General features: G+C 41.9%; 1 protein-coding gene across 4 annotated transcripts in view; it reads right to left on the reverse strand.

Annotated features, from left to right (window-relative positions):
* The window catches only part of ripor2 (RHO family interacting cell polarization regulator 2), a 78,735-nt gene that overhangs the window by 34,724 nt on the left and 18,971 nt on the right, over positions 1 to 25,040 (reverse strand). The window contains exon 1 of one of the 4 annotated variants that reach the window (XM_051066878.1): positions 22,722 to 23,228. The exons of 2 other annotated variants lie outside the window; for them this stretch is intronic. The gene's annotated coding sequence lies outside the window, so the exon portion shown is untranslated. Of the gene's footprint in view, positions 1 to 8,780; positions 9,090 to 22,721; positions 23,229 to 25,040 lie in introns of those variants that run through there. One more of the 4 variants, XM_018697991.2, reaches the window with a different exon arrangement.

Here is a 25,040-nt window from a genome sequence, read left to right on the forward strand (position 1 = left end):
CAGCTCCATCACCAAGTCCAGGACATGTGGATCCCACTACTTGAAAGACCATTATGAACTGGAGGTAGACCATCTAAACTTAATAAAGTCTCACAGACACCATCATAGTCTTTGGTAAATGTCAGTCATTGCATTAACTCTCTAGTATTATTGAGGCACTCCTATATCTGGTTACAAGTGCAACAGAGCACACTTCTGACCATAGGCAGTAGTGATGCTTGGTGAGGTCAGAGGTGAAACAGACATCAAGGAGTGGACAGTCAAATCCTGACTTCAGCCTCATATTAAGCTGCTCTTTAAGTTACTACATTTCCCAGAAGTGTTGTCCCTAAGAGAGCAAGTGTAAATTTCTTTTATTCAGCTGTTTGTTATACATGCAGGCGAGTGACATAATCGGCACAGTAAGAGCAAGAAAATGAGCATTTTCCTCGATTAAATGCTGTCTAGTTGCACTGGGAATATTTACGCAATGTCACATTGTCTATGTAGAAAATTACACCAACAAACAAGAAAACAAACGCCTGGAAATGCATCAAACCAACAGCTTCAGGGTGGATTTTCCCCTCAGTGGATGAAAGAATGTACTCTTAACCCCACTCCCATTCATTCTTTTTCCATCTTTTCTCCTCACATTGTGCCACACACATCTCTCTAATACAATGACATATTAGTATTCTCTGCATTTGGGTCAACATGAGATTCTTCTCACTTATGTATGACTCTGATTGAGAGTGACCACCTATGCTGCAGCGCTGGAATGCAGTTGCCACACAAACAGGATTACACTGGTTATTTCAGCTCCATTTGTTATTTTTAGCGGGAAAAGACAACATTCTCTTCACTGATAGCAGCTACAGTGATAATACAAGCTCGAGAGTGCTGTAGCTGTGTGTGAATTAGCCGGCCGTGGGAAAACCGCCAGCTGCAGAGTTTGTCACAATTCATGACTGCGATGTATCAGCTAGGAAGGTGGCAGGACAGCGAGGTGTCCTCCTGGGCTTGAGGCCACGGCTGTATTTGGCAGAGATGTATTTAGCAAATGGGAAATGACAACTTACAAAACCATGGGCCACGATTATCAGAAATAAAGAAATGGCTGTTTATATTTGAGTGATTCAAAAGGTTTAAAGGGCACAAAATGTATGAAAAGCCGCACTTAATGACTAATTCATGCTACAATTGTATGCAATTTTTCCTTGACAGCAGCCCAATAAACATACTATGGTCTACATTCATTTATGGTCTGAGCTTCACACCTTTGTTTCTAATGCCTTCTGGTTATATTCATTTCATAGTACATTCATAAAGGCACACTCTCCCTCAACAGCAATGCAATGCCACACTGTGGGTGTAATTTACAAACAGAAGTCATGGTTGATTTCTGTCCCACTCACTCCTCCTCCAGCCCTGACTAAACCATTACCATACTGTTAACAACAGGATGACAATTTACCGAGCGAATGAATGAAAAGAAAAAACACACTGCAGGTGAAAAAGGCTGAAGCAAGAAAAGGGGTACCGTAGGGCACAATTGTTCCTTTTCTCCCCAAACCCTGGTTTCACAGTTAAATATTTCAAACTGTGGAGATTATCATGCTGTTTGGAGTAAAGACTCAGCAGGGAGCGGGGGGGCACAGAGAAGATATGAAGTGCATTTTAAAGCTCTGCTACGGCGACCACTTGCGAGGCATTAGACTGGAAATTAAACACTGCACAAAGACATGAGGACGTTCACTACTTAAAAGCTGGGCCGATTAGTGTTAATTATTTAGATTTTGGAAGCTGGTGTAGTTCAGCAGAGACTCGTGATGTGAAAAGAGAAAAGGAAACAACAAAAAAAAACAACAAAAAAAAAAACCAGCAAACAAACAGCGACAGTGGAGGCACAGAGTCGGAGACAAACAGCGACAGAAACAAGGGTGATTCAGACAGTGACAGAGAGAACGAGCCGGTCTGTACATCTGCGGCCAATGCATCAGACGAGCAGTAATACAGATGCACTGTCATCCATTGTGCCGCTCACCAGCCCAACCTCTCCACCCTCGCCAGCTGTTCACATAACATCTGGTCCCTACTGTGTTCTGATGTATGGATTACTGCCATTTTTTGCCCCTATTTTCTTTATCACATGCCAGCTTTTATCTGTCATATAAAACAGAGGCAGGCCTGGGAGATGTGGGAGAGAGTGGAGGACATACAAAAAAGGACAAGAGCCACTCAAAGACACACAGTGTCCCCTGTGTGCTGCAGCCTTGTGTTTCAGCCTGAGATCACCTCCATATATTGAGTGTTAATTCTCTGATACACGTACATAAGAAACTGCTATTACCCATAAATACAACTGAATCGCTTAAAGCATGATTCATCATTTTAAGAAAAAAGACAAAGTCTCCCTCCATAATCAGGGTTCATATGAATCTGGTGCAACATAATTCAAGAGTAGAGGAGACAAACAAGTAACTTCTATGTTCAAAAGCTTTCATCTCAGCATCTCCTTTGTTTCTGTTTTTCTCATTGCTGCCTCATTAATTTTAAATGATGGAAAAAGTGGAGCTGGATCTGAATGGCCTAACTCACTTTCTGTTAAGTGGCCCTATGCTGAACAACTGAAGAGAACTGATGAGAACAACTGAATTTTAATTTGCGCTGACCTTTTCCTCTACAACAAAATTCAATGATAAATGTCCATGGTGTTGAGGTGTTGTTACTGGTGAGACCAGTAAACTGACTTCCATATGTAGTTCAGTGGAGTTGCCCTTTAAAATGATTAAATCAATTATTGCTAGTTTGTTAAATGTATTTTCTATAAACTCAATCATTTAAAATGAACCATATCCACTGCACTCTCAGCTACAGCAGTGACATTTTTGGGTTATGATGATGCCCAAAACATAAATCATCACACTGGGCAACTGCGACCTTTAAGGACATATTTTGTTGCAAGAGGAGCAGCAAAGTTCAAAGAATGAACAGTCATCGTCACACACACTCACCTCAGGACGAGGTGAGTGCCCCTCCTCCTCTATTCATCTGCCATCACACAGCTGTGTGTCACGGCAACCCCGAGGCAGCAAAAAAACAAAAACACTTTGTGACAGAAGAAACCAATCACATGGGTCCTTCTCTCAGGAAGATGCAAAGGTGTCTGGGATCAAATGTGATCACAGTGCTGAAATTCAGGTAAGATGAAAAGTCTAAAACTAAGTCTGCACAAACAGACAGGGAAAAAAGCATGAGAGACAACAACAGAGATAACAAACCAAGCAGAGATAGAGGAGACAGGAGGCCGGAAAGACAAGTGAGGCGCTGACAGTTGCTGAGAGATCCATCACAGGAGCCCGGAGATTTGACAGCACATCTACAACTTATTACAAATAACTAAGGAGAAAGCTGTCAGGACTGCAGGCATTAGATGTGTCACACACCAAAATTGTTATCCGCATGTTGTCCTTGTGCTGGTAAACAAAGTGTCAGACATAAAACCATCGTGACACACAGACATGAACCAATAGTGTCTCTTCCAGCTGCTGGACGCTGCCGAGGGAGCTCACCAAATACCAAAACAGACAGATTATCAGCTTAGGGCCCTAAAACGCTTATGGCAATCAGTGCGCTGTTACAGCTCCCAGCTGCCCCGGCCAGAGGTGTGTGCGTTATGTGCCAGTATGTCAAATATCATGTGTCGCACATGACGCCTAGAGTGGAGCTTGAGTCGTGTGGTGCATGTGTATTCCCCTCATAGCATGGTCACACAGTTGGAGCAGAGGATTAATGGGGGACACTTCCACCACCACCAGTTCACACCCATCAAGAATGCTGTGCTGATCTGCTCAGAGACAACGGGAGGAGGGGTGAGGAAGGGTTCAAACACTGTTCCATAAATTCTCCATCTGTATCTATGGAAGAGAGTAGGGGAAGGAGGGGAGGGGGTGGGGGTTGTGTGGGACAGATGGGAGGGGATTGGAGGAAGAATCAGAGGAGGATGGAGGAAGGGAAGGAGGGGGGTGAAAAGGTAAAAGAATAAAGATGGAAAACCCTAGAGTAGATGTAGACCTGCAACCACACACACACACACACACACACACCACACACACACACACACACACACACACACCACACACACACACACACACACTGACAGAGCTTTGCACTCATTAGTCCATTAGCAACACATAATTGTTCCGGTTATCATTTTTCACACGTCAGCGCCTCTTACTCATGCAGTCAGGAGAAAAAAAACAAAACAAAACACACATACACACACACACACACACACACACACACACACAAAAACACATACACACCCTTATATTCACACTGTGCACAAGCATGAACACAGTTATGTGTGTATGTATGTGTGTGTTGTGTGGACATACTGACTTTCATGTGATATAACTGACAGTGGCCTCTATGTACACTCTCCTCTCTTATACACTACAACTGTCTGAGCCATGGATTCTGGTAAAGCAGCTGTGTTTAAGCCACGAACCCGAAAAGCTGTGATGTCTCTCTGGACGGCTCAACTATCCTATAGGCTAATGCTACTGTAGCTACACTGATTGACACACAGCAGAGAGCACTGGTGACACACCGGAAACACTGAGAGAAAATAAGACCTGTGGGAACAGCTGAGCAGAAAGAAGAATGATTTCTCTTTTCTCTCATTTCATCTCTCAGCTTGTGAGCACATCTCACACCTAGAAAAATAAGAGGAGTGTCTCAGCTCTGTGAGGCTGTGTGAGGTCAACAGTGACAGTTACAGCCCATCTGATTCTGATACCTCGTATCTTGTTTTGGTATTTCTATCCAAATTTCACTGCAGTCCATCCAGTATTTGTTGAGACTTTTCACTCACAAAACACAAACACAAACATGAATGTCAGCATGCAGTTCTGCGTCAGTCCATCCAGTGGCGGTGATATATCTCACAGGATAAATGAAAACGTTTAACTGCTGGTGTTGAAAAGTCAAGTGATCACAAAGGTCAACTTTAATTCATCCTCTGGGGCCCATGAATGTCTGGTGGGTTGACATTCCTAAAAGCAATGCCACTAGCAAGACTAAAAAACTTTCCTCCTCTACAATTTGAAATTCTTCCTCTCTTCTCGCCCCTCCCCAGAGATACCACCTCCCACCTCTCCTCTTCCAGCTGGTCGTCTAACGGTCCCAGTCACCCCTCCACTCCCTACCTCTGCCCCTCCCTCCACATTCCACTGTAACCCCAGTATATCAACCACAGCCCACCCTCTCGACACCAGAAATTCCCAACTAACATAAAATATCTCTCACCCACCGACCCAGCCCGAAGAAGCTGTGATTGTAGGACATGTTGAGACAGGCAAATGAGGCCAGACCATCATCTTGAGACCAGATAACCTCCTGACTCAGAGCAGACGGCATGGCCCCTTTATCTGACTCTGGTGTCTGTGTAAAGAGGGCGTTTGTCAAAGTCAACTGTGCATGTGATGAATCACTTTGACCAAACAGAATTTTAAAGAGCTTGAGCGGTGCGAAAAGTTGAGAAGTAACTGTTTCTAAAATAATACCACTTTCTATGCACTGTGACAGGCATATAAAAACAACTGTCTTCTATATCTGTGAACAGAATGACCCAGTTTCCCCACAGGCAATATTAAAGTTTCATCAAAGAACCAGAACCAGATCAACCTCTTGCCAGTCGAGTTATATCAAAGCAGCTTCCCAGACACAGACTTGAGGGTCAAGTTAAATTTGGAAGTCTGGATCATGGAAACTCAGCAGGAGATTTGACTTTATTATTTAAGTCGTCTTTATCATTAAACTCTGACAGAGCATCCAGAGTAGCAGAAGCTTCTGAATGAAATCATTTTTCTCCCCATCCCAGAGGAGCGCTTTAACTCTCTTCAGCCTACACGCCTCATGAAATAACTATCAGCTGTGAAAACTTTAAGGAGGCACTCCTCCTGTAAGAATGCGAGGCCTACGTTCTCCCCCCACAACCGCACGTATGCGCGCAGATGGAAAAACATATGTATCTGCATGCAACGAACAGAGCCACCCACACACACACACACACACACACACACACACACACACACACAGGCAATATTCCTGAGAACTGCAAGTGGGAGTTCCTGGGGAAAGGAAAAGGTCAAGTGCTCACATGTGAGACATCAATAGACTTTAATAGTAGTCAAGTCCTGATCATAGCTGCCAGCACAATGTAAATCCACATCATATTTCTCCTTTTTCTTTTGGTTTGTCATTCACTGTATACAAAATAGCATTCATTATCTGCTTCTATTGAAATATGTCAGTGGTGCTGCAGGTATTTGGTCATAAACCAAATTGAAATTGTAACCTGTTGTCGATGCTAGAGGAAAGGTTGAGGGTCAAAGTTCATACAGTTCATCCTCTGGGAACCATGAATATATGTAGCCTACCACATTTCAGTGGGAGAAATAGGTATTCAACATACCAGCATTTTTTTTCATTGAATATATTTCCAATGTAGCAATACTGTTGTGTGTTGAATACTTATTTCCCAAACTGTATATCATATTTGACATATTTGACCCGCTGGCAGCAGGTGAAGTCAAGGGATCTCTGAAGTCATATGAATACACAAGTGGTAGACCAATCGACCGACACTGCCATCCTTGGCACACAGTGCATGAAAGATGTTTCCTTTAAACTTTCTTAACTATGAGTCTTTAAATAGGTTGTAAAGTTGACAAGTCTTAAAAAGACAAGCCTGAGGCTTCAGTCAAATGAACCACTGGATGCTTGTCGATATTGTTGCCAACTACAGAAACAGAAATTAATATATTTGGACTGTGGATTTCTGGTTGGATAAAACAAGACATTTGAGGGCATCAGCTTGGACTCTGGGAAACTGACAGTTCATAGACAAAATGCTTAATCAAGAAAATAATCAATAATGAAAGTGACTGTTAGTTGTGGTCCCAGGTTACCGTACTCACAAGCGTTCAGGAGATGCTGACATTAATTAAAAAAAAAAAAAATCACATCCAGTTCACGTCAACATTGCGGTGTTGTGTTTTAGTAGTTTGGGGGAAAACCCAACAAAACAAGGGAGCGTCTGAATTTCCTCCAAACCACACAGTCATAATTCCTTTAATGAGGCTTTGGAGAGAAAGAGGAGGAAATGAGTGCACGCGTGTGTGTGTGTGTGTGCTCTTGTCCCTGCATGTGTGAGACAGAGAAAGTGAAAGACGGAGAGAGAAAGAGACGAAGGAGGGAGAAGTAAAAAGAAGGAAAAAAAAAGGGGGCGAGACTGAGGGAGCAGATGCAGGGAATGAAAAGCCGGCTGGGGTAAAGTAGAGAGAAGGTGAGGGAGAGCTTGTGTGTGAGAGTCTGGGAACAGACGCTGGTCCTGCATCCCTGCAGCCCGTCTCGGCTTGGCACAAACACGCTACCCCCTCGTCTCCAGCCCCCTTCAAACAGCTTAACCGTGGCCCAAACAGGCTGGCAGGGAAGCAAAGCACTTCCACTTAACCATATCAAAGTCAGCCTGGCGCTGCACTGAAAGAGCATTTAGCCCTGAAAAAAATGCCCCCCCCCCACTTTTTTCCTCAGAAAAAGCATGAGCAGCCGGGGGAGCCTCGCTGCAAGCTGCGTGGTTGTTTGGGCGAAAGATTTTCCTGTTGTTTTGTTTTTATTTTCAAGTGCATTGGAGCTGGCTGAGAAATTAGGGCTTGTGATATCTGGGGGAAACTGATGTTTTTTTATCAACTTGGAGTACATGCAGCTGAAAAGATAATGTCTGCTCAGTTGGCAGTCTTTTAAAAGGAGGAGATTTTCAAAGATGAACACTTTTCTCAAGCTAAGGTGTTTTCAAAGCCCAGAAAGCAGGAATAAAAAGTGATTTCCAGACCATCTGGCAGGTAGGAAGCTGATAACAACTGGTAATATCTCCTGATAGAACAGATGAGACTTCACAGATATTTATTTTTTCCTCGTCCTGCTGCTGCTCTGTTTATCTGCTCTGATTCAGCTGGCAGATCCACTGCAGGTGGTATCAAGCGTACATACATGTCAAAAAAGACTGATGCCCTTTGACCCCCATCCCCTAGCAAAACCTGGAGGGGCATTTTTAAAATCACTGACCTGGTTCTCTCACCATTTCACATGAGTAGCATCATGAGTGTGCCCCTCTCTCTCTCTCATCAGTGAATGTACAAACCCACATGCATAGACACACACACACACACATTGACAGAAGCTTCACAATAACATTTACTCCAATTCAAACCTACTTCACGTGTCTCTAGCAAACACAAAACTACTTCAAGGGCGGACATTACTCACAGCATGTCATCTCTCAGAAGGATTCACTGACAAATGCATTAATCACATGAAAACACACATCATACTGAGAGGACTGCACAAACCAAACCTCTATAATTTACTGTTTTTATTGCAGCTCACCTCCCTAAATGACTACATTTAAAGGGAAGTATGAAACCAACATCGAAACCATCCTCCTGTAACTTACAGTTTGATATTACTGACTGATCCTGGGCACTTAAGGTCGTGAAAGCTCTACTTAAAACTGAAATAGGTGGTTGTTTATTTGGGTTTTATCATCCACTGAGCTGGCATCCTTCAGTTCCAAGCATTGGCCTGATCCACTAACCTACTGCCCCGGAGAACAAGCTTTTCCCCCACCAAACAGCCGGGAGATAAGGCGCACCACAGTCCTCACACCCCCACACAATTCCGTTTTGTTGGCCGTATTTAGCCTTCATTAAGCTGTTTTTTTTTTTTTTTAAACTTACCTCTCCAAAAACTTCACACAAGTGCCTCCTCTTCAGTGGCGTCTCTGCCCGTCTACCTGCACCTTCCCACCCATGCGTGAAAAAAGAGGAGTAAAAATGCGCTTTAAATGCGGATATCTCGCTGTTATTCGGGATGCAAAAAAAAAAAAAAAATCTCTCAATTCCAGGACGAATCGCCCAAATGAGCGATAGATGTTCGTCGTTTGTTTCTGCTGCTGCTGCAAAAGTCTACGTGCAGCGGTCCGTCCACGAACAGCAGACACTGAGTCCCACTCACACACATTCCAGTTTGTGTTTGCGGCGCACCTCCTCAACAACAGAGAGCCAATGAGAAGCCGAGGATGTCACGGAGAGGGCGGGGTCACCCTTTTGTACGCCCCCCCCCCCCCCCCCATTCTCCCTTTTGTGAGTGGTGGGCATTGCATTTGCACGCGGGGTTATGTTCACGCGCACTGAGCATAAATTAAGCTTGGAGTGTGCTCCTGTCTCTCTTTGTCTGTCTTGAAAAAAATAAAAAAACAAAACAAAGCCACAACACGTTAGTAACGAGTATGTACTTCTTTTTAAATAAGGAAATAAACTACAATGAGAGGAAAATAACCTGCATTCATATTTTTCTTTAATAATGAGTCGTATAAGGATGTTTTTGTGAGTGATGTGCAAAGCCAATTAAAAGACCTTTCAGGATGCAGGAACGCACAGTGTGTGACTGTCAGTTGTTCTTCAGGTGACTGAAACCCTGGATTTTTAGTAAAAAAAAAAAAAGCTGATGACCTGACCTCAGTGTCACTGCTCAGACACACACACACACACACACACAGTGGTCTGTGTTGTACTGCCTACAGTCCTGCTGGTCCTTCTCCGCTCTACTTGCCCCCGCACCAGTTCAACCTGTGGGGTGAATCCATGTCTGAGCACCGGATTTAACCAGCTGTCACCTTGACATGAACTGTCTCTGATAGTTGCTCTTTGCTCTTGGCTCTACTCTGGTGGGGGGCATTTTTATAGAGAGAGATAACTGATGCCTTTTCAGCCTTGTGGGTTTAAATCTAGATGTTTTACATTAACTCTGAGGATAAACCTGACTTTTGAATAGATCTGAATTGAACTTTGACCCCTCAGCTGGCTTCACTCTGCGACTAGAACCACTGCGTGAAAAATGTTTTATTTCCTTGTAAATGTATCGGCAGGTTGTGAAATTATCTGTGATTACACAACTTAACAACAGCGGGGGGGCTTTTTCAAAATTACCTTTCCAATTCGTGTGCCTCAAGTGGGCTTACAGCGATTGCTTTTCCCTAGAAAGCAAACAAATTGAATTACATGGAAGGGAGGCATGAAAAAGACAAACACCTCCATCTTTACAGCCACAAACAGCTTGAAACACACAGGTTCTCGGGAGGGCTGCAGGAAAAAACACGTTTCTGTGGGGCCAACTTATGAAGAGTGACTCGTCTTGAAGTGCTCCCGCCAGCATAATTGCCCTCCATAAGTGGATATGCTGTTCCGCTGAGTCCATACAAATCCAATTCAGTTCGCCCTTCCAAGAAGCAAAGGGAGCAGAAAATGGCTTGTCCCTTTTAATCCATCAGTTTGGTATTAGTAGAGGAAGGGATTTCATAATGACTCATTGATATGATTAATCTTAAACAGAGGGATCAGGGATTTTTTTCGTGCAGTCACCCCTGGCTCTTCTTATTAGTGTGACTACAAGGAAATGTAACTTTGTGGTTTCAATTTTGGGAGAAATCATTTTTGTTGGGAAAGTGCCAAAAGGAGGATACTCATACTTCCCCAAAGCTTTTCTTAGAGGGTTATTGGTGGGTGAGGAATCAATGAGAAGAGCTGTTAAAAAACATAACAGCTGCCTTGGTGGGCAGAAATGGCTTCAGGGATATTGGCTATTGGGAGGTATAAAAGGAGGAAAGAGTCAAGAAGAAGCTCTATGCTAAAGTTTTGTGATGACAACTGAGCAAACTCTACTGGTTGAGAAAGACCATGAGCTGCAGTTGAAGTAAAAAATCTTAATTGGGATTATTCTGCTAAACCACAGTTCCTGAGGTCAAGACTGAACCTTCGTGCTCTGTCAAGAAGAAACAACCTTGACAGTGGAACGGCTGTTAAATGGACAGTGGTGCTTCAGCTGTGGTGTTGGAGATTTAAGTGGTGAGAGAGTCAATAGAGTAACTGTGAGCAGAGAGAAAGATAATGATGGAGAGAGAAGAAAGTAAAGAGAGGGAGACATAAACACAGATGCAGAGCAGAGGTGCAGAGAAAAAGAGAAAATCTATGAAAGACCAGGTTGTAAAGGTAGTGAAAGTTTTAAAGGAATAGTTCAACATTTTTTGGAGATTAGCTGTATATCTGTATTTCCTTAAAGTTTGACCTTTCACTCTGAAGCTGCCAAATAACGTCAAGACTTTCTAAAAATGTAAATCCACAGTCTGTATCCTCCTTTCATCTGTACATTACACAATGAACACATTCGGGGAACTCTGTAGGGTTTCTATAAGCCCCTCAGCTAACATTAACACACACACTCACACTTGTGTGCACACCCACATGCAGTCCTCTTTCTTTCTCCTAGACTCTCAGCTGCTGAACAGCTCAGCCTGTAATTATGGCTGTCATCAACAGCCCCTGACTAGCAGCTATATATACTGGAGAACCAGTGCACACATACACACTCACAAAGAGAAGACCTTGCCCACAGAGACCGTATAACACACACGCACAAATGCACACAAATACATAACCAACTATTTATAGACATTGCCAATCAGAATCACAGCAACAGGTAATTTAGCATCGGCTTAATCTGCATCATTAGCTCTAATCTTCTCAAGAATGTTCTCAGGTAGCAATATTTCGCTCACACACAGTGTCATGAGCAAGACTCAAATTCATAACTTTAAATGAAATGAAAGGAAAAATAACTTCATCACCTTATTTAAATAAATATTGTAATATTGTAACATACAACCATATAACAAAGTGGCACTTTATTATTGCTACAGAAAATCAACAATACTTGCTTACAGTTTGTGACCTCTAACCAAGAACACAAAGGTAGATTATTTAAACCATATTGTCTCCCATCCATGTAATACCTGCAACTTCACTTATTTTAAAATGTGTACAACAATTTTCAAAGTATCAAGTCCAGTGTTTTCCTTTCCTACAACACTATTGATACAAATGTGCCAATTTCAGACATGACTTCTTCATTAAATACACTGAGTTTGCAGTGATATCTGCCCATTTTCTCTGTGTTGTATGTGCTCTGGCTTTATGAACCAAGAATGCAGAACACTTTTAAAAGTATGTGTCCCCATTCATAAATGCACACACATGATATAGACACCCATTCATACGCAGTAGTTATGAATGAAACCAACTCCCACTGACCTCCCAGCAGTGCAGCTCCTTTTCTTCCATGCCAGCCACCACTGCCGTTGGTCACCACCATCGACCTCCTGCTCTGCATGTAGCGTGGCATTGAACACCTTATGTCGCTCGCTCTATCCCCAATGTCTCTGTTTTATTTAGCTAGACAATTACACTATGTGCTTCATACACAGTCTTTATCCTACTCCTCTTCTTTTTCTTTCCTTCTCCACATTTTTCGTCTCTGCCTGACCACGTCTGACCACTAAACCAGGATGAGTCAGAAAGGCCACATGACTGGAGGGCAGGAAGGTCAAGGCTAAGGGATGTACAGGCACAGCTGACAGTGTGTGTGTGTGTGTAAATCAGAGTGAGAGTGTGTGGCTCTAAAATATCAGAGGAAAACGCTGAGTGCCGCCTGTTCTCAGGTTACTAGCCCTGTTTAGCTTGACTCATTGTTGGACTTTCCCAGTTGTAAATGCCAGACTTAAATCCAAGTGAAATTCTGACATTATCTCAACTCAGCTGTGATCTTTGTTTACAGCAGCGACACAGAAGGAAACACTTTGTAAGCATACATGTATATTCATCACTGAAAGCAGGGGTGTGTTTACTGTGTTAGCTTCCTATACATTAAAAACTTCTATATGTCTGTTCAAAGTTGCACATTATTCTGTGTGTGTCTCTGAGTCAGACGTACAGAGGTGAACCAATTACAGGCTGTATGCTGCCCTGTGGCACAGCTCCATGCTGTGGGTGCGCATTTGGTCTGTAATGACAGGTTGCTCGTCGCAGGTAGAGTCTCTCCCCCGAGGGCTTTTAGGCACGTCATAGGCCTGCAAACTGCAGGTGTGTGCCGACAATATCATCCCACTCACCGCTACGTACAGGAACTTGACAAGGCAAGGAAATGTGATAAGAGATGTGATGTCTTTTGTTCTTTTGTTTTTTGCTTTTATTGTCTTGTTTTTAAGAATTAGTTTCTAACTAGAAATAGACTTTAATCAATTTTTTTTAGAACAACGGATAAAATCACTATGAAATTCAAAAGGCCTTGCTCAAACAGACAATCAGACAAAACCACAGCCCCTCTCTGCTTTTTAGCCTCATTTAAGTTATTGTTTTCTTTTGTTGTGGCAGTTCCCACCAGGCAGCCATTTTCCTGCTTAACAGCAGACAGACAGTCTTGCAACTAGCTTGTGAAGAAAGCAATCAAACATCTAGCAAACAAGAGTCACATATTTCTCAGGGGAGATGGTGGAGACCAAAACAGAGCAATAGTGAGAGTGAGTGTTGGACTTTGTTGTTGGATATTTGTCATGTGGCCAGGAACACACACTCTAAATTAATGCTAATGCCAATGTTGCTATATGTCTGTTGAATGTATAAATTAGCAACTGCGTGCACTTTGGCTGCAACAACTTCAAAACATGATCACAATATGTCAGCTTGTTCTGCAGCCCCCAAGTGGCCAAAAGGTGAATTAATGCAGCTTTAAATTCCAGGCTTATTTTACAAACAAGTGGATGTACTGTATATATTTCATTGATAATACTTCTGGACTTTAAGTAAGATTTCAGATGCATTGCTTCTTAGGAACTTTATCAACAAGAGTAACACACTTGTAACCAGCTGCACATTGAGAAGCAAACTCTAATCTCCAAAATTCCTCCAGGTTACCCCTGTATGAAGAGTCATGGGTGGTCTGTTACGTTTCACGTTTTAAACAGGATTACCTCATTGTGAGAGAGGTTCCAAACCACTAAGTGTAAACCTTGCACGCCCAGTGTTGCCCGCAGCACACACTGTCATGGTAACCACGCGGGATCTGAAAGGGAGAAGTTAGCGGTACAGTGCAACTGCCATCTTTGACACAAGCCACATGTAAAAATCTGTGACCAAAAAACTGAGACATGTTTACACTTAAGGCTGAAACATGCCTGCAAAGAAGAAAGACTTAGAGCTTACTGATTCTTACACCATTAGAAATTTCACTTTAAGAGGGGTTTCCTCTTTTTGTCTTCCCTCCCTCCCATTCTTTCTCTTTATCAGTAAAACCTGCAGAAAATAATAATAGTTGAGAGTCTTTTGGCTTAAGTAGGTCAGTGGAGCCAACTGTCAGAAGCAGGAAAAGGGAGATGTGGAGCAGTAATATGCCAGCTACAGTAGGTCCCCTCAGGTCAGAGCTATTCCCAACACAAAGCAGCCACTGACACACAAACTACAGTTCTGTCTGTATGTTGTATCACTGTGGACGAGACGACATCTGTGGCCAGACAGTGGAGGTGTATGTGTGGGTGGACTGTCAGTGTATTAATGTTCAAGATGCAAGACAATGATTGTGCGTGTGTGCGTGTGTGTGTGTATAAACTCAAAAAGGGACGGATCATTGCATGTGTTGGCATGTGTATATGTGTTTTATAGTAGAGCAAATAGATTAAGTCAGTTTTAGATCATTCTCGAACCTCAGTGATCTCTTTAGCCCTTCCCATGCTGTCCTACATGCTTACTGCAGCTCTGACACCAGATACACACTTCCTCTAAGCACCCACAAAAAGATAACATCACTGACAGGACAGTTTTTGATGGGTGAGGACTGAGCTACTGTTATCTGTGTTGAATTAAAGTTGTGCTCAAGTTGACAGACAGCAATAAACATTGACTGAATTATCATCTGGCCAGACCACCACACTGCTGAACTGAAGCCATCGTTCAGCTGCAGGGAGAGCTCTTTATAAGTTTGGTATAATCGTGGCGTATATTTGAATTGCAGCTCATACAGTATACTACTGAAAAAATATAGTTATGTTCAGTGATATGAATATTTTCACCTGGGAAATATCCTTGGATCAGACAGAACTGTATGCTAAACCTCAGTGCAGGTGAGGGTATTATATCTTGAAGTTATTAAGGAGAGTAACGATCACACCCAAAGGGATGTTTCCTTTAAACTCTACGTGGATGAGCAATTACGTTTGGTGGCTGAAAACCTAATAAACAAAACTTTATCAAATTACCAGGAATTTCTCATGACTCTATTTTAGGTTTATGCTTTGGAGGGTTTTATAGTTGACAGGTCTTAACAAGACGAGCCTCAGGGTTTAATAACATGTCCCACTGGATATTAAGATACTTGTCAGTATTGCTGACATGAGGTTGAAAACTGCTGAGCTACCGGTTTTGTTTTGATTTTCATCAGGATTGGCTTTGATGAGGCTTTCATAAACCAGTTTAACTCATGATTTGACTAAACCAGGCTGCTCTATTAAAACTTAGGAATGTCTCAGATAGTAAAGGCCTTTGTCATGTAAACCTGCTGCTGTAGCACTATCTAATCAAAAGCAATCACCTACATAAACACAGAGTCACTGTGGGATCACTGTGACATAACTTCCAAGTTTTAATTAATTTTAGTGGGGAGAGATATATTAAACGTTATGCATACAAAATCATCTGCAAGCACTGGCAGGACTTATTTATACTGTATATACACACACAGGCAAAAAATTTATTTTCATTCAGAAAGGAGAGGAATGTCAGATTGCTAACCTAAAGGCATTACTAGCCATTTTGTCTAATGTTATTGGCTCTGCATCTTGTAATTTGAGGTTAAGTGTTCTTTATTTTTATGAGATGTAATTTTATATCTTTCCACTTTACTTCATTATTAAAGTGTAACCAGATTGGACATGTTGGCCCCATTACCTCTTTTACTCTTCAGTCTAATCAGGTCATTTGTTAGCAAGCTAATGTTATTTTATATATAACGCTCACTATTCACTTCTAACATTCACTATTATTGAAAATTCTTCAAACCTTGGATCAAGATGCCTTCCTGACATTAATTACATAATTTGAGAAATGCATGATTGCCCTGAAAAGCTGACATCATTGCAATACAAGATTTTCAACCCAAACGGTGGGAAACGCCATCTAATACATTTTAATTCTCTGTACATTAAAACTGTCTATCAGAACTTTTCTTGTACATCTATATATAAATACTAAGCTGTCAGATCGTTCCCTGTGCAGATAAATCATCTCCCTCCCAGCTTTCCAGTCGGCGGAGCAGGGCTCTGCTCACTGTGATCCTGGGCCTCAGTGGGCATCATGAGAGGGGGATACTGTTTCCTGGGGTTTGCCTCACAAGGCATGTACAGACAACAGACATGGATTTGTGAAATCTGATCTGGCTTCTAATCTTGCAGCCTTTTCCTTGAGCTCTGTATATCTATGCTAATGCCCTGCGTGAGTGTGTGTGGTGGGGTGTGCCCCCCGTTTCACCCTCTAGGCAAGACTTGAAAGCTTGTACTGTAGAAGTGAGATCGATTTCATGTCATTGGCATTGGTACTATAATGAGTTCTCATATTCGAGTTTGTGATTTGATTATAACATACTCCATAAAATTAAAAACAGATATAATTATGTGGCTGCATTGTACAAACCTCTGACTTCATTCTCTCCGACATTCACCTAAATATTTTTTAGTATGAGCATTTCAGCATAACATAGATGTTGAGTTGAATTATGCTCCATCCTGTCAGATATCAGTTAAATGTAAATTAGGAGTGAAATAATGCTGTTAAATGAAAATTTCCCAGTAGTGTTAAAACTATTCAAATAAACTAGGTTGGCAGCAGTCTGTGGCTAGTAATGTAGAAACAGCTCCACAAGTATCTCTCAGTCTATATGAAAGATATTTTGGCTATTCTGGTGGCAAAGCTAGATGCTACATGGGTTATCCCTTTCTTAAACTCAAAGTTACTAAAATTAGATGAATTTTGGCTCACATTGCTGAAAAACATGTATCTTACTGAATTAAAACTTGTTAATGTTGTGTAGACAAAGACCTAGCACTATAGCTATTAGCCACATGTTGACAGCATTATGTACATGGCTCAGTTTTAGCCTAGATACCTTACATTAGTGTCTCTGTGACCTTGTTTCTTAGATTACCAGAGGAATGCTAGTACTTGTTGCAAGACAAGCTTCCATAACTGTGAAATATGAGACATAAATTTGCCATTTGTCACATGCATCCTTTTAAAATAAGCCTACATGTTGTGTCATGCCTTTCTAGTTTATTTGTTCACTCCTTAAATCTCATGTGCTGTCAAGCTGAGAACATTAAAGAAAAGCTGTTGCAAGTCTGAAGTGAAGGCTTAAAGAGCTGTGAGGTGAAAACACAACATCAAAGCTTTAACCCCATCCATGTGTAGTGATACACAATTACACAAACCCCTCCCCTTAAATAATTTATTCAAACATGTATCTAAACCTCATCTCAGTAGCTTAAAAAAAATCTCAAAATCTGTGGGAGGACATGAGCAGGAAGCTCCTGTAAAATCTGAGTGACTGACATGTCATTGCAAGTTTTTTAAAAACCCAACCAAGAAAACAAACAATAGCTGTTGAGCCCAGCAATTAGGGGTTTTGTCATGTAATTGGTAGTCAGGGGCAGAATGGAAACGCATCCTATTGCACAAGAATCAGGAACAATATGAGACATTCCTGCATGAGAAGGGGTGAACTTTTCCAAATCCAGCACAACAAACTGTATCATATAACAGGGATTTAGTCCAGTTAAACACATAAAACTACAAAGCACCGGACAAACAACACACTTACAAGATTCTGAGGACTGACATGTCAGAGGAAGAGTTATTTCTTCAAGGTTTGTGAGTGTAAATATAATTAAAGATGCTATGAGGAATCCCAGTAGCCAAGTCCTGCGGTGTTAATGGCCGAGGCACTTCCAGGAGCTCCCTACTTGTGACTCAAAGTGGCTCTTTATGATTTCTGACCTGACCCAGTTAGTCAAACACTGGTTTATTTAGACACCAAACACAGATCCTTCATTCTGACCACAGCGCCATCGACCTCCAGCTCAACTGTATTTTTTACTGTCTTTAAAGCCTTACTGCTGCTTACTACTACTCTCCTCTGGGACACACTACTCTCTTGTACTTCGCTTTTGCACAGTGCTTGCTACTTCGCTGCCGACCACATGAGTAAACTAGCAGAGCAAAATCAGGCTCTTTGAGTTGCTCACAAGGATGAAGAAGGAGTTAAAGAAACCATTGTGTTTATTTTGGTCTCTTTTTCATTTCATTTGGTTTAGCAGTTTTTCTTCTGTGAAAGGGGGGCTCTGCATGTGTGTGTGTGGTTAAGTGTGATATCAAGGGAAGAAAGCAGAGTTGTGTTTGTGATAATGTGTGTAAAACCACTTAAAGGCTTTGACTGTAGTTTCTGTGGACTCTGAATAAAATTGTTCAGGTCAGGTGGGGGTTCATGTGGAGGTTACTTTGTGGGGTTTCTGGGTAATCATCAGGGGGAGCTGAGCATTTGCAGAGCCTCAAACTCTCTGTGTTGCATATTTGTTGTTTTTAGCTGCTTTTTACAATGACAAATCAGCAGTTTAATGGTTCTCAATAAATAGTTGATAGTATTAACTGTAGCAGCAGTCAAGATCCTAGTGCCTGAAAAGCCAAAATGTCCATCCACATTGAAGCATCCTTAAAGGCTAAGGTGACTCAAATAACAAAAGCTAACAAACAAATATATATTATTTCTTTTCTCACCCAGTTCTGGTGATAGCTAGTCGCAAAATTGATTTTAAATCAGAGATTTCTGTCTCCACTAATCATGTCCTGCTGATGTCATTTTCAGCATAGACAGTCAACAATTTAACAACGACTAAAGGTCAGTTTATGAGTTGTTATTTCTGTACATCAGTCACTCCCACACTTGTCCTCAATTTCTGTCACTATTTTTCATGAAGTATAGCTTCACAGCCAGCCTGCCATGAGTATAATGACATCCCTATTCTTAATCTCGTTTTGGTTGCAAACATCTCAAACCGACTGAAACAGCTTTCAGTGTGCACAACAAAAAGTACCTACAGAACTGCTGGACAAACGTGAGATGCTGGCAGCGATTCAGAGGTGTGGAACCATGGTAGCTCGGTTCTTACAACCGGGGCATTGTGTACTCTGGATAATTCATAGACCTCATAGTGTACATACCTAACTAAAAAGGTCCGACCAACAGTATCTGCATGGCTAAATACTAGTATAGAATGAGTGAGAGAATATGTTTACTGTTAGTTAACAGCACCTTTAATCCAGACACAAATCAGTCTACCTACTATTTACGGATTATCTCAGTAAACTCAGCCCTCTGTGGTGAAATGAGTGTATGTACGCAGGAACCACAATCCTAAATACTCAGGGTACACGCTGGTCAACATGTGCCCCAAATTTCATGGCTTGAAAATGGTAATCTGCCTGCTGTGAGTCCCTTTTCATGCTTCTGCAAAGCAACTGCTTTTTGCTTTGACTGAAATGAGGGTGCACTGACTAAGGCCTGGATGAAACTAAAACACATTGTTCCCACGGAGAGTGAAGCTAACCGAGGCTTTTTGCTAATTTATATGACCTGAACTGGAGTCACTGAGTGTGTGAGTGCAGAGGAGAGGCAGAAAAAGGGAGGGAGAGATAGAGAGAGAGCATGCTTGTCGCTGTCTATCTGCTCTGTTCAGGCTCACTCTTACATTTTTGCTGCCAGGCTAAAAGTAGTACTCCTTTAGTCATAATTCAGTTTGCTTCTGACAGCAGCATATGAATGACAAGCTAACCATGCCATACAGAGTACAACCTATTGTCACTCTAAGTGCAGAGCTGACAGTTTTTTTTTTTATTACTGTAACACTGGGGTCAGTGCCACATGTGGGTTATGTTTGTAGTTGTGGTAATATACATTTGTGGTGCCTGCTTCAGGGACTCTAGCCTTTAACATCACATTCTGTATTTAATCCTGGGCATTTTACTACTATTTATACTCTGCCTCACCACCATAAAAATTATTTTTTCATCACATAATTTCATTGCTTGCTTGTATCTTGGCTCTATAGGAATAGTGCTGTCAGATGGTCAGTCCAACACGTTGAAACATCTCAACAACTGTTGGATGGATTCCCATGAAATTTGGTACAAACATTCATTAACTCAGCATGAATTGTTTTAACTTAAGCCATCCTCTAACTTTTATCTAGCACCACCAATGGGTCAAAACTTTAATTTATGTGACACTTTAGTTCATGACCAAATCCCAAAGACTACTGACAATCCCATCAGCCTCAGCTGTACTTGTGTTCAGTGCTAATTAGCAAATGTTAGCATGCTAACAGGCTAACCTAAGATTGTGAACAGATTGTAAACATTAGCATGATATCATTGTTATTGTGAACATATTAGCATGCTAATGTTGGCATTAACTCAAAGCTAACTGTAGACTCCCTAAATGCCATGCTTACAAGTTGCATGTCCATGACTTGAAGTTCAGTTGAAGATTGCTTTACCCTTCTCATGTTGCTTCATCTGAAAATTTGGTTTTGAATATGTAGTATTTCCTGAGAAATATTCCAACAAAACTCAAAATTAACTAAAAATCACTATGATTTTGAAATCTGAAATCTGTATTTCCCGCACTAGGAGTCATCTGGAGATGTCTTACTTTAGTCTTGTGACTCCCTGTGGGGTCCAGACCCCCGTAGTGGGAACCACTGCAAAATTACATATCCTGCACTTCAAACCGAGCTCATTCACCGCTAAATTCTAATTTTGTGGGTAGAGAAACTCAAAGATTTGCAGATCCACTACTAATGATGAAATTAATGATTTAGAAAGAAAATAGGCCAGTGGTAGGAAATTTGCATTCAGCACCAATAAAAATGAACTGCTTGAATATTCAACACAAAACACACAGTCTAATTTCCATGACTAATCCAAAGAGCTAATTAGAACAGAAAATATAAGTGATCCATATTCAACCTTCAGCTGCATCTATGAATAAACACGCTGATGCCTCCTGGCCAGCCTCTACATGAATGTGTGTGCTGTGATTGGCTGATTTGTTGCAGAGAGTCATCTGGCTGTGTACCTTCTGGCTTTGTTGTTTAAAGAGATCATCACATCTCAGTCAGAAGTGGGTCAGCAGAGGCATTAACATACATTACACACCAAATGATGCAATAACTGGGAATATCCTCCCGCTCACTGTCCACTTGTCATCGGAGGAGCTGCTGCAGAGCACTTACAGCCTGCACAGAGCTTAGATATAGTGCATCTTAAATGCATTAACACCATGGTGTTATAGTGTGCGCAATGCAAGCAGATGAAGTGCAATTAAACACTTCTCTATGCAGGTTAAAAGATAATACACAGCAGAGCTCTGAGCATGTGAGGTGAGTGTTGAAAAGTGTTTGTGAACTAGAGAAGAACAATTTACACTGAGGAGAAACTGTGAATTTGGTTTAAAATAAGTGTCATTGAATATTTTGCTACTGGTGTGTGTGGGGGAGAGGAGAGGGTACAAATTCATCACAGTTAAAGGAATAGTTCAAAATTCTGGGATATTATTAAATGACTAAATCTGCTATTTTAGAAATGATGTACAATATTTCAAGGGGTTATATACCAGATTATGTTTTGGGCCAAGAAATAGTCTGTTGCAAAATGGCAATTTTGTTTAATTTTATTTTTACACTTTGGTTTTAGCACAGATATCAGTCTTTATTATAAGCTAAACTAACCACCTGCTGGCTGTGGCTCTGTATTTATCCTACAGGTATGAAAGTGTTATCGATTTTCTCATCTAACTTCAATACCAGCAAGCAAATAAGCATATTTCTCAAAATGACAGACTAGTCCTTTACGTTGTGGGAGCTTTAAGTGTAGTGTCACTATTCACACAATGTCATGACAAGTGCCGAGCTGCTCCATGAGGCATCATTACCCACGGTCAGAGATTAGTCTTAAAATGGCTGCACAAAATAAACAATATTCAATTATTACACAACCTGACAGCATTTCCCTCTTTTACTCTGCCTGTGAATAATTATTAGTCAGGTCCTGCTGACTGATGGTTCTACTGTTCATCATTCTTCCCCGGGTGCAACTGACCTCGCAGGTTATAATTAGAGCTGGTTTTAAAATAACAAACACTCACACAAAGTACATGTTCAAAAGATTTTCTTGTGGTGCATAATGCTCGGTTAAAAACATCTGCCTGTTATACAAGAACGCCCACATTGCAGAGGGCATGGCTCTTCTCAGCTTTCTAAAAAGGGTAAAAGTTGAAAAATCGATAAACAAACTCTGCACAGAGCTCCTGCAAAAGGGGAACTGGAGACAAAGAGCATGAGGTACTCATTGCAAGGATTCATCACACTGACTAATTATTATAATCATTGCATGTAATAACTACTGCATAATGACTCTCACTAGCAGCACACACTTCTGTCTTCCTCTACAAGAAGATAAATCAATTACTGGTGATTTTTTTTTTTTTTTTTAGCATCGGTGTGTTTGTCAGAGCCTACTCAAGCATACAGCAAACAACCCCACCTACGCAGCTGAAGAGATCCCTCAGGGCCACACTTCAACCATTACTTTTTACCCTCGTCTTAACCCTGATCACAACCACAAGTCGCAAAACCAGCCGGTCTGACCGCGCTGTAATCCTCGAGCAGCAATCTCGGCCTTGCAGCCCACCTGTAAACCCACGCCTTGCTCTCTCTCTCTCCACAGCTGACCCTTGGCAAGCCTACCGTCCTCAGTAGAAGACGTCCTCCGCTTCTTCGCGCATCATCTCATCCAGGTCATCCTCTGCAATGTCGGTCATAGCCATCACTATTTCTCTTCTTCTCCTCCTTCTCTCCCCCTTGGCTGACTAATCAGAGCTTCAGAGAGAGAGAGTGAGAGAGTGACTGGGCTGTAAAATTGAATCAACACCCGGGCTCCGGCCTCTTCGCTTCAGGCGACAGTCCGATCACCAGCAGGCTCCTCGCTCGAGCACGGAGAGGATTGGGACTGAGCAGAGCTTCAGTTCCCTGCACCAGGATGTGTGTGTGTGTGTGTGTGTGTGTGTGTAAGTGCCAGGTGAAGTGTGTGAGTGTGTGTGTGTGTGTGTGTGTGTGTGTGTGTGTGTGTGTGGGTGGGTGGGTGAGAGAGAGGACTCCCAGCGACCTTCACTAAGTTTCAGCAGCCGTGCTGATTTCATAACATCCTGTGTAAAAGCTGAAGTGAGAGTGTGCTGTTTGGAAGAGCACTTGTACGAGTAAGTGTGCGCATGTGTGTCTGTACAGTAAGGGGAGGGTCAGCAGAGTGTGTGTGCTTGTACATGTGTGTCTGCATACGTGTGTGTATGTCCATATGCACAGTATGGCTCTCTGCAATGAGTCAGCTTGAGCGCCCTGGTGATTAACAGGAATAATTAGATTTTGTATTTTGAGCTAGCAAGGACATGCAAAAAGGGTGTGAAAATGTGTGTGCGTGTGGTACATGGCATGGCATGTGAGATGTGATGTTGGCTCCACTTGTCATTCCTTCACAGCTCACTAGGAATCATGGGACCACACTGATTGCTCCCTCTATTTTTTCACTCGGCCCACATCGAGGAGTCCTCGGCGCCGCTGATATCGTCTGCTGCTGCTCAAAGTCTCCACGAATCTGCTCGGGACACAGCCAATAAACACCCTCACCTGCTCCGATTCAGACACTGTGGGAGTACCTCTCACGTAATCACAGTTTTTACATTTGAGACATGTGCTCTAGACCACATTTAGTTGCAGCAGCAGCTCTGCAGGTTTGTTGACACCGTATTTGTTATTGAAAGATATTTCTAGAAACCTCAAAGATCTTGTCTTTTTGGAGTGAACATATTGAGTTGCTATATTTTTCTCTTTAGACAAACAAAAACGGTAGCCAGAAGTACTTGCTCCTTGCTTTCCTTATATGACACATTACTAAAGGAAGCCCCCAGGATAGACACAGAAACATGCTGGAGAGATTTTATATCTCATCTGGCCCAGGTACACCTCAGGATCCTTCCCCTGGATGGGCCTCTTAGCATGATCCCTAAAGCCTTTTTGGTGCAAGTGGACACCCAAAACAAAGTGGGTGCAATTTGTGAAACTTGTGAACAAAACTCCAAACTCTTGTCATGTGTAATGACAAACTTTCCAGCCGATCACAGGCAGGGTGTCTCTATTTTTCAACTCTGAAACCAACCCCAGGAGGCCCCTTACCAGGCTCTCTGAAGCATTTCATGTCTAGTCCCAAATTACTGGTGACATGCAGGCTTGTCTCTTTTTGACCTTTCATTTATTCTTAGATGAAAAAAAAAAAAAGAATCAGAAAAGCAGCCAGACACAGAATTTTCTTCCTCTTTTTCACTCCATGCCTCCATCTGTCTTTACTGTGCAGTTTCTCTGACTCACATCCCATTTAGACAAACCAATTCCCTACCAAAATAGAAACTAGGCCTTAAGTCAATTCATTATCACTTTTCCTTCAGACTTCCTCTCCCCTGCCGCCTCCTCCCTTTAAATCTGAAACTCAAGGGAACGAGCTTGGAGACAAACTCATTTTCACTGAGGCTAGTCCAGACAGTTCAGATACGTCTCATCTATCAGGAGGAGGGATGTGGCTCTGAATACATGTGAAGAACATTTACACTGGACTTAAACTTGTTTTGCTGCATTAACAGCTGTGCTTACAAATTCATGGATGAGAGGATTTCGTTTATATCTGACGGCGGTGAGGAGAATGGGAGAATGGGAGAAATAAACTACAGTTAGGTGGTTATGTGATCAATATAATTTTAGACAGAGGGTGTGTACACGTGTGTGTGTTTGCATGTTATCTATCAATCTGAAGCAGGAACCAAAACTGTGACAATGACTAAAACTGGAAGCAAAACTGCCTTAAGGAAGGGTCTGGAACTGCTTTGTCCACCACAACCCAAAACACTCACACAAACTGCTCTTTATAAATCAACAAAAAGGTGAGCTTACTGATCTGTAATGTTCC

Source organism: Lates calcarifer, linkage group LG3 (assembly GCF_001640805.2).
Source record: "Lates calcarifer isolate ASB-BC8 linkage group LG3, TLL_Latcal_v3, whole genome shotgun sequence".
Taxonomy (NCBI): domain Eukaryota; kingdom Metazoa; phylum Chordata; class Actinopteri; family Centropomidae; genus Lates; species Lates calcarifer.